The sequence below is a fragment of the Quercus suber genome, unplaced genomic scaffold, assembly GCF_002906115.3.
Source record: "Quercus suber isolate HL8 unplaced genomic scaffold, Cork oak 2.0 scaffold_32, whole genome shotgun sequence".
NCBI classification, from domain to species: Eukaryota; Viridiplantae; Streptophyta; class Magnoliopsida; order Fagales; family Fagaceae; genus Quercus; species Quercus suber.
This window is the reverse complement of record NW_027069497.1, coordinates 1,238,089-1,252,051: the sequence shown is the minus strand read 5'-3', so window position 1 is coordinate 1,252,051 and position 13,963 is coordinate 1,238,089. Positions and strand designations below refer to the sequence as shown.

Genomic DNA, 13,963 nt, shown 5'->3' with positions numbered 1-13,963 from the left:
TTTTGTTTTTTTTTTTTTTTTTTTTTTTTTTTTTTTTGCTGTGATTGGTGGTCTCAGGTTGAGAAGAGGTGGAAGAGGAAGGTTGTTGTCGCCTGGATTTTTTTTTTTTTTCTGCACTGCCGTGGCTTGTGGTTGTGGCTGGTGGGGCAACGGTGGAGGTGGCTGTTGCTGTTATGTTGTGTTGTGATGGATCGGTCTTTGAGTGGTTGTTTATCATTATTTTATTTTAATGAGGTATTTATATTATTTTAAATGGGTTGTTCAAAAATATAAAGGTGGACTAGATAGGTTTGAATAGGTAAAATAGTGGTTTGAATTGCTAAAAGTTAAATTTTATAAATGTTTTACTGTGAATGCTCTACCTCACTCTAATCCTCTTCTCTCTCCAGCCGCAGACACCCTCATGACCGCCCCACCCATCCTTGGGCTGCCTCAATTGTCGAGGCAAACTGTTTGGAGCCCCTCCGAAGAGCACCCCAGCGAGTCAAAACAAAAAAAGGAGATCGGCTCATTCTAATCTAATCACTCTTTGGAATGGGTGGAATTGGCAAGAAATTAAGGTAATTAGTTGTTGATGAAAAGTTATAATTTTTTTTTTCTTGTGTATTTGAATATCATGCTTGGTAGTTCTTCTTTTTTTTATCTGTTTTGGATAGTGTTTGTGTTCTAGTTAACTTAAGAATTTCTAGACATTGAGGTGTAGTGCCTCTTAAGTGGGTATCCCAAACTCCTTGTGCCCTTGTTTGTTTGTCCCACAACAAGGATTAAGGCTGAGTGGGACAGTAGCACTGATCATGGATCAAGTCTCTATCTTTTGTACATCATAGATGAGATTCTGGATTCTCCTGATCTGTAATAACACCATTCTTGTCTTTGAGAAATTTCTCTGTACTAGGGGACGAAACCGACCGCTACGTCAAGACGAATGAGTAGGCACTTAAGAGTAGAAGTAATATGAAATTGACAGAGTAGGTTCATTGGTGTTTGGTGTGCTAAAGTAGAGTTGGAATTAGAATTTTAAGTAGTAGAAGAAACATAGAGATTTGTAATTAAACCGGAAGCCATGGTTGTCAAACGAACTGTGGGAGGCTTAATAACAGGGCAAAATGTTTCCTCAATCGACGACACCAGCAATAGAGCCAACACAACCCAAATCAAGGTTGGCTAAGTCATTGCTATTGTTTTGGTTTTGGGGATATGCTGTGGGGTTTCAGAGAAGAGATGGAGGAAAATAAAAAATGGCTTGGTCAAAGTTTGTATAGCTAACTTGGTCTCATGCCGTAATTGGCATCTGGTGTGTGTGTGTCTATATATATATATATATATATATCAGTGCAGTGTGATTCCAAATTGGGAATACCCGTTTTTTAATGGGTCACCTGAAATGGGTTAGGTTTTAATGGTTGGATGGGTTTTTAATGAGTCAGATATTTTTGTTTTTATTTTTTAATATTAAATTTAGTTCCACATCACTAGAAATTTGTCGCATCATTTGTTTCTTAACCACATAGGCATTAAAACTAACAGTCATTAACCGAAGGATCAATTGTGTTCATTTTTTAAATTGAACCAATAACACTTATTTTAAACTTGAAAGACTAATAGTGCTCAATAAGTAAACTTTTTTTTTTTTTTTTTTGAGAATGTGCTCAGTAAGTAAACTTAAAGGACCAATAATAATGTAGTTTCGCCAAAGTATCAAAATCAAATATCAATGGACCATTTTAAAACTTGTAATATTAACCAAATCAACTAGTGGTCAGTACCATATCAACTAATCTCAATGCTAACAAGTAACAAGAGAATAGTAGCAAATCAACTAATCCTAATTTCTGAATGCAAACTAGAGAATAGTAACAAAACAGCAAAACGAGTGACTCTCCGTCCTCGACAATGGCTCTTTAAGTCTTCAATTGCCGTTTTGCCTCCTTCAATTCAACACTAGCTAGTTTTCTTTCATTTTCAATATTTTGAACTAGCTTTTGCTTATCTTTTTCTACATTCTTCAATAAGAATATCCTTTTCTGCAAAATCAAATTCTAATAAATTTTGCAAATTCTAATAAATTGTACAATTGTAACAAAATAACAAAGAATTCATTTTCTAAAATGTTCACCATTCTTTAGTATTGAGAATTTTCTTTGCAGCTCAATCTTTTGCCTCTATGGTAATTCTCTTCAGATTTAAAATATTCTTCCTTCCACTGCAATTCACCAAGAATTCCCAATTTCAAACTAAAATACCAAACCCACTCCAAAATTTAAATTAAAAACACATAACAAAAACATAAAATTCCTTGGTGTTGTTGTATATGTGTTTTTATTTTGAATTTTGGAATGGTATATCATTTTGAAATTAAAAATTCTTAGTGAATTGCAGTGGAAAGAGAGTTACTTCAAATTTGAAGAGAACTACCAAAAGAAAAGGCAAGAAAAGATTGACTTGCAAAGAAAGTTTTCAAAACTAAAAAATGGTGAATGTTTTAGAAAATGAAATATGAATTCTTTGTTATTATTTGTTACAATTGTACAATTTATTAGAATTTGCTTTTGCAAAAAAGGATAACCAAAAACTAGCTCAAAATACTGAGAATGAAAGAAAACTAGCTAGTGCTGAATTGGAGGATGTAAAACGACGAATTGAAGACTCAGAGAGCAGTTGTTGAGGACGGAGAGTCAGTCATTTTCCTCGATGCCCTAGACAACTTTCCCTTCTATGATTGCCCCTCTTCCCTCACTCCCTAATCAGAATGCTACACCTCAACCTCCTCCCCCTCCTCCTTCTCCCTCTCTGTTCTCCTCATTGCCGACTCCTCCTCCACCCTCCGCTGCCAATCTCTCTCTCTCCACTCATTCTCCGGCGCCAATTCCAAAACCTCTAGCTTCAACTCCTTCACCTTTTGCAATCAATATCGGATTTCTCAGAACCTAACTGAAAACGAGAAGATAAGTAAAACTGGAGCTAGTTCAGAGTGAAAATTCAATCGTAACCACCAATAATCGAGTCGTCGTCGTCGTTGCTAACGACTCGACCAACTCAACAGTGGAACTCAGCGATCCATCATTCAATTAGTTGATATTCATAGTTGGACTAGTAATCAAAGCCATTACCTTCCAAATCAATCTCTTCATCACCTTCACTACCTTCCCTCTCTTCTTTCTCTATCACTCTTACACTCTCATCACCAATCCGTACCAAACGATGCGTCGCGACATAGACTATTTGAGCCTAAAGCTCTCCAAATTCAAACCTGCAACCCTAAACCCTTGGATGAGGGAGCACCAGGATTTGGAAAGTCACATTGCGGTGTGAATGGGGGATTCTGTCATCGGTCTTTGTCTGCGTTGTTTTGTGCTCTCTATTGGTGTCGTCAGTGGTTTTTTAGTGTCATTTTGGTTGGGCACTCGATGAAGGAGTTGAGTCAGATGAAGGAGGTGTTGAATTTCAATTACGCTAAGCACAGTCCAGTGGCTTACGTGCCAATTGTGCCGTGTACAGGCATTGGTTGTGGAGAGCATTGTAAGGAAATGATTGGAGGGATAGGGTTTATACCTCCTACTCATAGGTTGCAGGTCATGGTTTCAATGACGTTGCCGGAGTATGAGTACAATCAAAATCTCGGGGTTTTTCAGGTACTTTGTATGATTCATTTAGTGTGGAATGAGTCATTGACTTGCATTGTTTATATATATTGCAATATATATATCTCACCTGAACCAGTGTCACTCTGTCACAGCCTCAACCTGAGTTTAATCATACTTGAAGGGATGGCAGCATCTAGTCGAACCGACATATATATTAGCCATTTTCTAATATTGCTTATATTGCCCTATTCTTTGTTCCCTCAAAATGCCGGGTTGAGCATAGGCACACTTATTAACATTTTCAAGCCTTTTTTTAGGACTCTTCGCACCTAAAGATAAAGAAAAACAACATTCAGTACTTTGTTTTGGAGTTTAGAGAAAAATAATTAAGAGGTCTGATTGAATATATGGCAAGAGGACAGTATGTAGACTCTCAATTTCGATAGATGTTCGTAAGGATAAATTATCTTTATCATTTTATTTTTATTTTTATTTCACGCATGAATTTTTTTTATTTTTTATAACATTTCACACGAGTTCTTCATATTTAGAATAAGAGATTTGTTATCTCTACCATATAATTCAAATTGAAAGAATATTGTCATTAACATTAACCAATAATCCCATCGAAATTGAGGTTTCTATCCCTTATAATCTTTTTAATTTTATTTCATGCATGAGTTTTTTTTTTTTTTTTTTTTTTAATAACATTTCACACGAGCTCTTAATATTTAGGGTAAGAGATTTTCTATCTCTACTGTATAATTCAAATCAATAGAATTGTCATTAACAATAATCCATAATCTCCAAATATCTCAAAACAAGAACAGCATATATATCTAGATATACATTTTATTTATTTTTTTTGGGCTCACAAGGGTGTAAGAGCTCGTCTAACACATAATAAGTAATAAATCCAAGTCCAAAGATAGAACCAGTGTAATTATAACTTTTTTTTTTTTTTTTTTTTAGAAACAAACACACACACAAGAGAGAGGGAAAGGAGTTTTTAACACAAAAGTACATCACAATTCTACTCAAATTATTATTTGTGTATGTAATTTAGGGGTAGATTTCAAGATTTGAGTTTCAATGATTCTGTGTCTTGCTTAAAATAAGCTGAACGAATAAATTAAAAAGCACTAAAAGTTAGAGCAAAGTAAACTATAAAAATGCCAAATTATATTGTCATAACATACAATATCTTTCTTTCTAGCCTTTACTGAAAAAAAAAATAGTATTTATTTCTCCCCATATCTAACCTTTGATACATTCTCCTTTCTATACATAGTATACACTAATTATTGTTATACAAACTAAATTATACACTGCCTTACACACTAATTATAACTGAAACTATGTTTTTAAAACATGATTTTAGCAATGTATCTTGTATATACGATATGTAACTATAGAAGAAGGTGGCAAGTATTTAAGACACAGTCATCCATCTACGACATGGCGAAACATTTCACTGCAATGCTTGTTTGGAGAGATACAATGATGATGTCCCAAAACACAATGGCTGCGACGAGTGCTATTTCGATCTCGATCTTAAATGCGCTAATTGTTGATAATTTTTTGATGGTTATTTGCAATATAACATATGTGAAAATCGTTGTTAGGATCACGCCTATTGTTGTTCCAAATGTTGCTTATTTTTCCGTCCATCATGGACTACGGAGAAGCTTCTGTTTCTGCGAAAGATCTTGTATCCCTTTAATCCATACCACTTTCTCGTTCTTAATAAGAGTATTTTCTTCAAAGATGAGAGATTTCTTGATGGTTATTTGCAATGTGACATATGTGGAAATCATTTCTCAGATCACGCTTATTGTTGCTCCAAATGTTGCTTAATATTTAGTTAATTAAATGTATAATAATTCAAGCATCAAATATGAAATTCCAAATGGTAATCAATGTCACCCATGTAAGAGCATTAAGAAGGTGGAGTTTAATATCCAAATTTAAACTAAGGCAGCGAGTGACTTAGGAAATTATCTAAGTGAGAGTAGGTATTATGAATGCTAGTTAATAAATAGTGAAATAGAAGCAGTAGTGTGCACAAAAGCAATCTTGGTAAACTCATTAGGCAAAAAACATGTTATTTTTTTTATTAAAAAAAAAAAAAAAACTTTCTAAGTTATGAAGGATAAATTGCAAATTACACTTTTAAAGCTTAGGAGTACTTAGATTTTGCACCTTAATATTTCAGAGTTTATATTTTACCTCCTAAAGTTTGGGAGTATTTGAATTTTACACTCTAACGTTTCAAATTTTAGATTTTGCTCTCTAACTTTTAGAAGTGTTTGGATTTTACTTCTTAAAGTTAAAAAGTGTTTGGATTTTACACCCTAAGGCTAAAGGCAATTTTATATGTATTGTGTTGTGTTTATGAAGAGACTCTTATTATCATGTTACGGTTCACATTGGAATATTAACTTTGTTTTAATAGACATTTCTTCCACTTGTTAGGACTCTTTAGAGAATTGGTGTGTAATTTTTTTTTTTTTTTTTTTTTTTTTAACTTCGTAGGAAGATTAATAGTGTAGCTCACCCCTCCAAACTCCCAAAATCCTTTTGTACAGACCCTATTGAAGACAGAAATGGCTAAGGTTATTCCATTGTCCTTTTGTTTATTGTTTCTTCAAAGAAATTTAGTTTATCCAGCATTACGTCTATCAAGCTATAGACTGTACCCAAAAAAAAAAATGCTACAATTAGTAACTACATGAGTAAGCTTTTGTAACCAATTTTAATGCTTCTTTTCCTCCTCTCTTGTTAGTTGGTAATTCAGGACATTCCCATAGGGAGCTATGGTTTGAATCCGTATATGGAAGTAGTAGTATTTAGTATTTACTGACGTTACCTAATACAATTTCGAGTCCACGGACTTCGTTGGCTACGGAGCTTGTTGCATGTCAATATCTGTCCACAACTTCAAGTATCCGCTTGAAGATTTGATCTCCACATCTTGAAATCAAATCAATTTCTTAGCATACTGCAAACAATCTAAGAATATATTACAGAGAATGTATGAGAACTGAATTAATAATTCAGCCCATGAGAACTGAAGTTGGGTCTATTGCATCGCCACCACTTACCATCGTCATTAGTTATATCTTTCTTTTCTGGGATATGTACAATAACCAGCCCTAGCTCAAACCCCATGGTGTGTGCAGTGCCCCTTAATTCATTCATAACAACGAATTCCCACGCTACTCTGGTTTCAACTTCATGTTTCTCTTGAATTTAATCATTTATATCTCCTGCATTATGCACAACTTCTTTCAGCATGACAAATTTTAGTCAGTGAAAAATTCCTTCCAATACAAATTAGCTTCAGCCATTGCAAAATTTTCCACAATGAATTAATAATTCAAAGATTACTTTTGACATCTCTAACAAGCAAGGAAGTCTTTTGGAGGAAATGCATAGATAAAAACAAAATTAATAAAAAAAACTTTCACTCCATATTTCTTAAGTTCAACCAGTTTCACAAAAATTATTGCAAAATTGGTTTTTACTTATATATCCTATGAGTCCAAATGTCTCTTTACGCCACCACCCCGAAGAATATTTGAATTTGTATTTTAAGAGGCCATCAAGTAGCAAAGTATACATTTCAACTTTTAAAATAAAAGGGCAGAATCTGAAACATTCTAATTGACACACCGAAGTTTGCTCCTAGCAATATCCCACAAAAAAACTTAACATGTTCTTAAGAACCAAGAGTGGAAAAAAAAAACTAAAAGAATTATGCTCGCTTGACCATAAATCTTATGCATTTCCATAGAGCCAAGGTCAAGCTGTGCGGCAATGTCCATTTCCCAATGAATATAGAGGAAAGAAAAAACAAACAAATTAAATTACAACAAATTCTCTTGTTAGATATCTGGTCTCAAGAACAATAAATTTGAAAACCTAGTAAGGCTGTAAGGGTACAAAACTAATCAAAAAGAGCAGTACACACAAAAATATGAAATTACTCATGACCTTTCGCAATGAAATGCTATTTTAAGTGGAATTTTAAATGACAGATAAAGTAAGAGTAGAACACCATACCGGCTTCAAGTGTCCAACAATAAGCTGGTTAGCATGAATTGAGACTTAGACCTATCTTTGTATTCAGGAAGAACAATTACTATTCAAGAAATAAAAGCCATATCAGACAAGATGAGCCTTTTCCTGATCTTTACAACTTGGAGACTTTCCTCGTCAAAAAATTGCATATGTACTAATTGTCTAGCGATTCCTTGGTGCTCTTCACAACCAGATCAAAATTGACAGAAGCCAGCTGAGACAACTTCTGAGAAAACAGGAAGCAAATTTTCAATTTGGATGGCGACCTAATAACTTGATCAACTGTTTCTATAGTTTAAACGGCATATTAAGAATGAAACCAGCCTGTATTTTCTCCAAAATACTAAAATAGAAGTTACATTAATTACAGGGAGAGAATATAGAACTCCTCGCTAGTATTGAACATAAAGCTACTGGAAATCACCTCCCAAAATACCAGAATAATATACAAACATAAATTTTTAAACCCATACAAAAGATTATGTAACCATACACGGCAAATACTGAAAGTGGCGGAAGAAAAATGCAAAATTTTCATTGCTATGTGGCATCTAAAGTTCCATGATGATAAAAAAATATAACTAGGTGAGGCAGATCTTAACTTGAATGAGAAATTACTAAATGAATACTTCACCACAAGGTTTAGGCCATTGAAATCTGCCAAAATACCACATTCGTCACCCTGAACCACAAGTATACAATTGTGAGAACAGTATGTAATCACACAGGGCTGTAAGAACGTCAAAAAGATTTTATTTTATTTTACTTTAAATGTAGAAATTCACACATATTACTTTAGGATATTCGACTTCAATTATCTAATATTTAGATATGATCATGCTACAGAGTCCACACGATTCCATATGAATTTGGGTGTCTTAAATTAAAGCAAGTCATATCACAGATGACTTTATTTTGCAACCAAAATGATATTAAGATTTTATAAGATCTTAGTTTCCCAGGACAGCTACTGGTATCAAGTGAAAACAGGTTCACGGTTTGATGTATTGAAAGACACCAAGGTGCATAGACATAAAGATCACATCAAAGAAGCATGCATACATCTTCATCATGGTCATTGCTGTATGATCCACTGCTACATGTTTCAGTCAAATCATCAAAGTCACTACCTCCACTGACATGATCATCTTCTATATTCCATATGTACCAGCTCATAAAATAACTTGTATCATGTCCTTCAGCTGCTGGTATGAACATAGCCTGCAGCCAATAACAGTACTTTGAAAATCACAATTTTGTCAATACTTATTCCAAAAACTTAAACAAAGTTAAAATGAGAAAACCTTCTGCCTGACAAGTGTATCCCAGTTTATATCCTTGAAGAAAGGATGTTGCTTCACCTGCCAGGAAAGTCAAGGTTCTGCTTAAATATTATTGCCATTATGAAGTGAAAATAAAACATAATCTAATGGCCTTCAAAATTACCTCCATGAATCCAGTTGCTCCTAGTCTTTAAACTGAATTTTCAGTCAGCAATCTGCAATAGAGTGCACAAGCAAACTTAGTTAAAATGAAGATAAGTATTTTCCAAATTCCAGGTAGTAGATTACCACTATCAGCTTAGTTTTCACATGACTATCACGTATCTGAATTAAATTATGAAGCAACCATGCAACCCAATTTTAATCACATAGAATGAGTACAACACTAATGTGATTCCAATGACCATTTGCATTATAAATACAGTTACAAAGAATTATTTTTCTATAGAAAGACATTAATAAAATTGGAAAAGAGGCAACAAATAATACAACCTAAGTTATACATTCTGAAAATGTACAGATCTAATTTTATGAATATTACTTGCTAATCAAATCATGTGCTTCATAACTCATCTCTTCAGGTATCTTTGGCCAAGGTATATCTCTGTTTATTATATTGTCAAAAAGTTGCTGCAAATACAAAGGATCCATTAGTAAAAGTTTCAAGCTCAAGACCAATGATTATCAAATGATTCGGTGCAAAAGTCCTACAATTCCCAGTTTAGAGGTTCAAAATAATCCATTCAAACATGATTTGAAAACAATTAAGTAATGCTTGCAGTCCAAAAAGAACAACCAATGGAAACACCAACAGAGCCAAGATATGTACAGAAAATGCAAAAGGAACTTTCGGAAAGGGGAAAAAAAACAATTAAAATATGGCTCCTTATACAGTTATACTCATCATATAACGGCAAAAAGCGGATACCATGTAATTCTCAATTTTTTAAAATATGTAAACTCTAAAACCAGCAGAAAGCGTTTGGGATGTATGCTTCACCAATGTTTATAAAATATGCCAGAAGAAAGCAAAAAACATATTTCATGTTGCTTGCATTAAAAGAAACTTTAAAATCCAAACAAATGCAGAGCCTTGTCATATATTTCATTGCAATAAGGATTAGTTAAAACATACATATGTTGATGACAGTTTAAAAAGAAAACGAAAATCAATCACCTACTCCGTTGTTGAAAGCCTCTAAATCTAGTAATGATTTTATTCAGATAGCATACCACTGGATGTTCAGCATTGAATGGTGGAATACCCACAAGCATCTCATAAAGAATAACACCCACAGACCACCAATCTGCAGTTGCACCTGCAAGGAGAACAGTGTTGGAAGATCATACAACCAAACTGAAGAATATCCATCATACTATCTAATCTTTAGATAAATTGCGAACCATGTCCCATGCCAAGAGTATCTCAGGTGCCAAATAATCAGGGGTACCCACAACTGCTTGCTTTTGGTGCTGTTATCTTTTTAATGAAGTTTCACTTTTTGGTTCATCATCTCCAAAAAAAAACCTGTACTGCTAACTGGTGGACCTGATAAGTCATCTGTGCTACTCATAAGACCAACCTTTGAAAGCCCAAAATCTATCAACTGTAACACAGGATTAGAAATTTGTGAGAAGTGACAAATAAAACCTTCATGGCATAACATACAATAGAAAGAGGCAAGTGATTACAAATGGAACTTCAAATCTTAAAAGCAAACAGTGTATCTTTCTTGATAAATAAATAAATGAATGAACAACCCCTTAAGAGAAGGTAGCCTGCGTTACAAATCAACTCAACTTCTAAGTAGCATCCTCCGATAATTTGTACCCAAAAAAAAAAAAATACTGCTCATTTCCAAAGACAATGTTTGATAAGCTTAGAAATTGACTAATGAAAGAAAAGCTATATATTTCTAAGGAAATACAAGCTATAGAATTCCCATACCTTACATGATAAAAAGGTCAGATTAAGTATATTCAGTAATTTTCAGCGTACTTCAGGCTATTCAATATAAAGCATAAACTTCTTTTAATAGAATTACTAAACAAATTTTGAAACCTAAACGCTCATGTACTAAATTGACAAAATCAAAATATGAAGGATCCAAGTGCAACACCCCAAAATTCAGGGATGTTGTGCATTTTACCCTTTGAAAGATCATTATTATCTCTCATAGGAAGTAAAACTCATAATTTTTAGGGACTAGAATTGAAACAATAATATGGTCAATATTCAGGATTTCTTGTGAGGTACACCACTGCATCAATTTATAGCAGTTAAAAAAATAATATGGAAGATTTTTAACTTACGAAAATAAAATGTGACCATGACTAAACACTTATTGATAAAATGTGACCATAACTTAAATTACATAACATAGGTGCACGTTTTTTCACTAACTAAACGATGAAATAATTGGGATCTTGTTTTTCTACTTCTATGTAAAGGTAAGCATAACATTGATTTTGAGTCAAATAGCATCCAACCATAGTCAACATAAATAAGCAAAGTGGGTGAAAACCTTCAGAATACAAAACTCACTCTTTGAAATACCTTGAATCCACAAGGTAGAGTTATGGAGTCCACAAGAAAATAAAAAAACAGAGAAAAAAACTCTTTTTTCTATAATAGACTTCTTGATTTCGTTTTACAACCAAGTGAAAGGATCCAAAAGACACATACATTTAGCAAAATTAATGCTAGACAAATTCTCATCAATATCCTACCATATAAGGACTCAGGTTTAAATAAAATATTCCTAAAAATTCTCCAAAACAAGGAAATAAGACAAATTTCTGAAAATTATAAAAATTCAAAATAAGAACGTTACAATAATATGTGGGACAACTTGAGTTTGGTGTCCTCTTTCTAAAGACCAAAACACCCTACAAATTTTCTATCTTTTAATCAAAAAAAAAAACCCTACAAATCAAAGTTGTTTGTTTGTGTTAAATATTAGCTCTGATACTATGTTAAATAGACAATATTATTAGTAATGCAAAGTGTTATACCATGTTGTGTATGTTAGAGTAGATGCAGAAGGTGAAGCATAAAATAGGAACACTGAGAACACAAGAGAGAACACGAGAGGTTACGTGGTTCAGCCTTGTCGGCCTACATCCACAGAGGAATTCCTTAAGAGCTACATCTTTATTGTATAAGAGTGTAGTACAATAACCTGTGTTACAATGAACCCTAACATGAGTATATATAGGTAACTAAACCCTAGACTACTAGCACAACCAGGAATGGGCTTGGGCCTATTACATTGCGCTAATATGTCTAATATATATCTCTAACAGTTTGTTTGTTCAAACTTTGTCTAGCTTTGATTTTGCTTCAGCTTCAATCGTCAATATGGAATTGATGCCTATATTGCTCAGTTTTCTCAATCCTCATTTCTTCATCAACCATTCTCTTCACAACATCTACAGATTTCAAAGCCCTAGCAGTTACCCTTTGTTTTCCACAGACGCGTTCCTTATATGCTGCAAATGGGGAGAGAAGTTTAACGTATTAGTCCAAATACATTTTCCAACACACACATGCAAAGACACGATAATATATTGGCATAATTCATGAGGGTGCTTTTCAAAAAAGTTCATTAATCATGATATGGAAGAATTATAGTAAGTACCATGAGCTTAACCCGTCAGCTCCTGCTTTGGCTAACGGGTCAGTCGCAACGGACGTTTTTGGGCTAATGTAACGAAAGAAGGCATGCTGACTAGATCAAGACAAACCGACGGGCTGAATGCTCCAGGTCTAACTGACGGCGATTCGAAGCGCCTGGGCTACTCAGCGAGATGCTGACACCAACTTGGCTGAAGGGAGAATGCAAGCTGACGGTTTCAAGGCCGACGGTTCTATGAAAACCATGACTTGGTCACCACGCATGGGTAATAGGGAAGTTGCTTGTATTCCACGCCCAGTATCAGAGTCCTATAAGGAAAGGATTCCGCAATCTACGCTCATAAGGATTCCTATAAGGAAAAGACTTCTACTCCAAGAAAGAGAGGTCCACCCTCTACTACTATAAAAACCCCAATACCCTCACAAGCCAAGGTACGAATAATTGACCTCTCTCTAGCACTCTAGAGTTGAAAGAAGTTCTAACTTGACCTTCAGAGGGTGTTTGGCCGGCACCACACCGGTGCTCTCTGTTAGGTCTGTTCTTTTTTGTTGTGCAGGAGTCGTTTTGAGCGTACAAATATCGTGCAACTCACTGGTGAGACTTTCGGCATCATCAGTTGGCGCCGTCTATGGGAAACTTCAGGTTAAGGATTAAGCCACACTATTGTTTCCCGGACTAAAGGGTTGCATGGTACTCACTCGCTCAATGGCGACTACTAATGACGTACAAGGAGAGGAACCACCCACAACTGCCCTCGAGAGACAGGTTCGGACCCTCAGTGCCGCCGTGGAGCGTCTCACCAAACAGAACCTCGACTTGGAAGGACAGCTGTGCCAGAAGAATGCAGCACTAAATGACCAACCAGAAGATCAGGAAGGGACTAGTGCTCCAAACAGGAATCAGGAGAGACCTGAGGGCAGCCACACCCCAAGCAGACCAGAGAGGCAGCACGTGAACGTGCCATCCATCACGGATGCGACTCCACCACATATTGCGCCGAGATGCAGGCAATGAGGGAACAGATGGAGGTCATGATGAACGCCCTCAAGGGGCGAGTCTCCAGTGATCTTGACGATCTGGTCAATCGTACCGACTCGCCCTTCACTGTGGCCGTGAACTCCTACCCCCTACCCCACAAGTTTCGCATGCCGAGTATAGATAGCTACGACGGGGTGAAGGATCCTTTGGATCACCTAGAGACTTTCAAAACCCTGATGCATCTTCAGGGGGTGGCAGATGAGATTATGTGTAGGGCCTTCCCCACAACACTCAAAGGCCCCGCAAGGATATGGTTCAGCCGGCTGACGCCCAACTCTATCAGCACCTTTAAGGAGCTAAGCGCTCAATTCACTACACATTTCATTGGGGGACATAG

At 35.3% G+C, this 13,963-nt stretch overlaps 1 long non-coding RNA gene across 1 annotated transcript; it reads left to right on the top strand.

Annotated features, from left to right (window-relative positions):
• The first annotated feature begins 45 nt into the window (after positions 1-45).
• On the top strand, positions 46-5,412 carry LOC112001841 (uncharacterized). Its single transcript, XR_002881826.2, has 2 exons — positions 46-234; positions 390-5,412. It is a non-coding gene; the product is annotated as an uncharacterized LOC112001841 (long non-coding RNA).
• Positions 5,413-13,963: the final 8,551 nt, after the last annotated feature.